The 4,912-nt window shown below is 42.7% G+C and overlaps 1 protein-coding gene across 3 annotated transcripts in view; it reads right to left on the bottom strand.

The window, feature by feature from the left end:
* Nucleotides 1–4,912, bottom strand: part of LOC116689165 (spermatid perinuclear RNA-binding protein) — an 88,229-nt gene that overhangs the window by 9,709 nt on the left and 73,608 nt on the right. The window lies entirely within an intron of this gene.

Raw genomic sequence — 4,912 nt, 5'->3', positions numbered from 1 at the left:
TATGGTGAAGGGTGTGTGATGATGGGAGAGTTATTTTTATTCCAAAGGCCAAGGGAACTCTGTCAGGGCGTAACTTCTGCGCTGAGGTACATACTCGTGCGAATGTAATGTTTAGAGATCACATTTAACATTTAATTCAATTAAACTTAACAAGTGAATGCAAGAATTGAAAGGACAGAGACTTATGATTATTATTGGGTGTTTTCTAGTCTGTATTTGTGAAGATGATTGTGGCTCAAATGATGTACTGTGAGTTTGTATTTGATTGAAAATCCTAAAATAAATCTTTAACTAAAAGCATAGTGCAATATTGACATTTAAAACATAAAAGTACATGTTGAGCACTTGTGCATGGACTTCATCAAAGATCTATCCCCATCAATAAAACAGGAGTAATATGTAATAATACATTGGCTGAGCCCTCTCAGTGTTAATATCCAGCTGATGAGATGACACCGCCCCTGGTGTCACTGAGCCACTTCACACCTCCACACTGACAAGAGGTGAGGCGAGCTCTCTGCCTCCCCCAAGCTCCGGAGCAGTAATATCTCACAGATGAATTGAAAATGAAACCGTGACACTTGGTGACATCTATTATAACAAAAGTGCTGACTGTCTCCATAATAAATGCTTTATTTACTTCTGCTGGAGGTCCAAATTTGTCAACCGGGCTTTTCCTCCTAACTTCATTCACTCTGTAAACACTTAGAATGGAATATCAGATGGAACAAGTGAACAAAAATGAGACCGCAGTCCTAACCGTCAACATTACTGTAGTCTATAGAAATAACACAAACTACACTTTGCTTTCAGAGACAGTTTTTCTGACAGGATGTGCATCAGACTGTGCAGAGGGTACTTCGAATGGTTTAGGATTCCACATCCTACAGGTCTTAGATTCACCAGTCTGATTATTCCAGAAACGCTTGACACAGCGGTGGCTCCAACCAGCAACAAGAAGTGTTTTTTAACATGTTGCTTCTGCAAAACCCAGTGATAATGTCAGTAAAGTGCACCCAGCACCTTTATATTTACAAATCTTAACAGCTGTTTCACACCCAAAGAAACCAAAGGAATGGCTAAAGGTAGGTGGACAGCCATGCGCAAACAGCCAGCTCCATAAATAAGGGGTTTTCCCCCCGTCAGTCTGTTTCAGGAGAGTGACTTTTTGTCTCTTTGGAAGTGACACACCTTTTTGATAGAAACTAGATCTTGAGGTTGAATTGTGTGTCACTTTAAACAACAGCATCTGGCAAATGAATGTAATGTAGGTCAAGTAATGTAAGTCAAAAGCTGAAATTATACACACTAATGGTAAAGCTTTAATAGTTTGGCATTTTGGACTACAACATGATCTTCATTGTGTGTACATTTTGACTTCTTATGGTAGTAATAAAGTAGTGGATGATTAAAGAAATTGGATTTTGGGCCCTTGAAACTTAATAACATGAGAAATGCATGCAAGGTTCTGCAAGGTTTATGGAAGCCAAGGGAAGGCCAACAAGTGTTTTAAAATGCTGAAATATGTCAAGGCTAAACTTCAGTTACTGTTTATAATCAATGATGGGTGTGATGTCATGTTGTTGTCACTCTGAATAACAGTGTTGAATAAAATCATTGTTGTATCGTGATATCTTAGTTTCACGTTTATTTTTTTTTTAGAGTTTAAAGTCTGTCACAATGTGTGAGAATGTACAAACTGGCATATTTCTTTAAATGATCCCCTTTTTTGTCCAGAAAATATTAATAAAGATAATCCTGGGATAATTACCGTAGCATTAATTCTTACCACATGGCCACCCACAGATGTCACCTTCTGTATGACAGGTGTCTCAGAGAATACTTACAGCAGCTTCTAGACACACACTTGTCTTTTGTCCTAAAGTCACAGTGTGTAATGACTGTGAGCGGCTGACAGGCACTTAAGACTCAAGAGTAGTTCAGTATGAATATGGATGGAGACGCTGTGTAAGGAGATAGATGTGAAGGTGCTGATGGACAGGTGCCGGGAGGAAGAGAAGGGGGATGTGTTAATGCACTGCGCGTGCATGTGTGTGTGTCTCTGTGCGCGTGTGTGAGGTGGGAGGCAGTGAGATAATTGCGTGGCAGCAGTGTGCAGTATTAATCCCTCTCTATTCTGCCTCCCGTCACCTGCTTTGAACTGGAGCAGATGAGAGTTTGCCGGGGACGAATGTCCCAGAGAGGTTCGATTTAATTACTGTGACATCGACAGACAGGTGGGAGAGAGCGGGGGAGAGAAACGGAGAAACAAGGGGAGAAAGACAGCGTGAGGGTGAGAGAGGGTGATGAGAGAAAGGAGAAGGGAGATAGAGAGCGAGGGAGTGTGAAGCAGATATAAGGAAAGAGACAGGGAGAGTAGGGAGAGAACGAGCGTAAGGTAGGGACGGTCAGAGAGAGAGAAAGGGAGAAAGAGAAAACAAGGGTGAGGGGGTGTGAGGGAAGAGAGAGAGAAAGAGAGAGGGTGAGGGAGAGTAGGGGGAGAAAGAGAGAGGGAGGGAGGAAGAATGACAGAGAAAGACAAAAAAGAGAGCAAAGGTAAGGGAGGTAGAGAAAGGGTGATGGGAGAAAGGGAGGGAGAAGAAAGGGAAGAGGAGAAGGAGAGCATGGGTGATGGACCGATAGAGGAGAGTTGTAGAGGATGAGGAGAGTGGGAGGGTGAGGGAGGGGAAGGTGTATCTGTCAGTAAAAGGACTGTTTACTTGTCTTTCCAGGAATTTTTAAATCTGCGTCTTTAGTCCGGTTGAACGGAACTCTGGTTATTGTTCTGTCTCTGTACGATTTGTTTGGATCAGATCTCAGTCAGGTCATGAATGAATAGCGAGAACGTGATCTGACCTCGATATACTCAAACTAGAAAGGCGTACTCCCCAACTTTGAGCTAAATGGCTCCGGCAGCCAGCGCCAGGTTTCTCCTGGGTTCCCTGTGTAGGTGCGGATCAATTGCAACCCAGGAGAAACCTGTACAACTTTACCAACTCATCCACTGAGTCAGACCAGAACAATCGAACTATAGGGACAGTCTCTTGCACCCTGCGCAGCGCAAAGCCTGACAAGTGTCTGTGATAGTTTAAGACTGATGCTGTTATCAATTACACGTCCAGCACCCACGTCGTTTAAATAGAAAATGCACCTGCGCCCATCTTTGCGCTCATCTTTGCGCCCATCTTTGCGCCCATCGGCGTGCTGGTCTTACAGGGAGGTGTGTTCAAGTGCATTCTTGCAGTATTTTGCTATCTTGAGGGAGCGGAAACGTATCGCGCCAATAACCAAAAAAGACCTTGTCTAAAGTCAATAACGCAGCATTTCATTGTTAGTTTAACAGCGCATTAGTAAAACGCGCCTAGGCTCGCGCACACAGAGCGCACACTATGCTTGTTACACACACAGGGACGCGCAGCAGCACACAAACATGCAAAAGGTGAAATAGTATGACATGATCTGCTTGCGCATTGTCACTTCACGCACGAGCAGATCAGTTTCTTATCCTGAAAATCTCTCCTTCCTGCTTAGCAAATCCTCCATCTTAATAGCAATGTGCCAAAGAACAAACGTGCCTGGCTTTGAAAGGAAATGGGAGATAAGACTGGGTGGTTTATTGCACGTTACGCCCAAAACACATCTATGATTAATTAAGACACTAAGTACAACCCTTTTGAACCATGTGCCTGGCACACAGACCCTTTCCCCCGCCGTTAAAAAAAGTGGATTTGTAAACGCCCTAAACACACTTGCGCCCCTGCTTAACGCTTAGAACATTGAACAACTTATTTTTGCTGCGGTTGTGTTTAAATCTATGATGCTACAAATTTGACTACCCTAACTGGACTGGGACTACTCTTTACTGCTCCTATTAACATAAGAACATACGTCTAAGAAACAGAAAGTTCTGCCCTGCAGGATTTGAAGCTGCAGTGCTTCCATGGCTTCACTACAATATACAGCCAACACAACCAGGCCAACTCACTGCAAAGAGATCAGATCACAGAATTCATGTCTTTATCTTAACATTCCTCAGATTCCTCTGTCCCATTGTGAGGCATGTCAGTTATTAAAACTGGTCTGAAGCCAAATGTTTCTTCTTAACTTTTGATCTCTTGATTCTTATCCCCGCTCTGCCTTCTTTCTTGTTTGACTGTCTGGTCAACATGCACGGCTCTAGTGGCAAATAAACATCAAAAGCTTCCAAGTTCTAGATAACATTAAACTTTTATGTGAGTTTGGCCGCTTATTTGTCTGAACCAAGCTGCTGGTAAGTGACACTTACTGTGAGTGTGTCTATAGTGCAGCAGATGATGATTGAACTTTAAGGGCACTCAGTGAGCCAGTTTTGCTGACTTGTAGGAAAAAAGAGGCCAACGTATTCAGGAGAGAAGTTTTCTAAGTGATAACTAAGTGACACCAAGAACTGCACTTGAGCCTGCAGCAGAACCTGCCAACCAACATATAGTCATGCTGTAATGTCTTAAACAAAGACACCCTGATAATACACAGTAGTATCTATATTATTATTACTACTATGGGAGTAGGGTTGGGTAATGTTTTTTTTTTTCTGATACTGGTGTTTAAACGATACTTTTAAAACAGTGCCGGTGCTTAAACGGTGCCTGAACCGAAATATATATAATATATTTATTATATATATAATATAATAATATTGGTAGTGCAGGCATAGCCCAGAGCCACTCTGGATCTGCCATAACCAATTGCTAACGTTTCGTCGTGACGTATGTCATGCACATGTGCAACAAGAGAGGAGACCGACAAGGTTTATATTTAGCATTAGCATTGCTAGCGTTAACCTTAGCCAACTCCTTTATCACCAACAGAGCGAGCTGGAAAATCAAACTTTTGCCGAACCCGGTGGGGAGGAGGGCCACAACATCATGGCCAC

Source organism: Etheostoma spectabile, chromosome 5, assembly GCF_008692095.1.
Source record: "Etheostoma spectabile isolate EspeVRDwgs_2016 chromosome 5, UIUC_Espe_1.0, whole genome shotgun sequence".
In the NCBI taxonomy this organism is placed as follows: domain Eukaryota; kingdom Metazoa; phylum Chordata; class Actinopteri; order Perciformes; family Percidae; genus Etheostoma; species Etheostoma spectabile.
The sequence above is the reverse complement of the archived record's forward strand: the minus strand, read 5'-3'. Positions and strand labels throughout refer to the sequence as shown.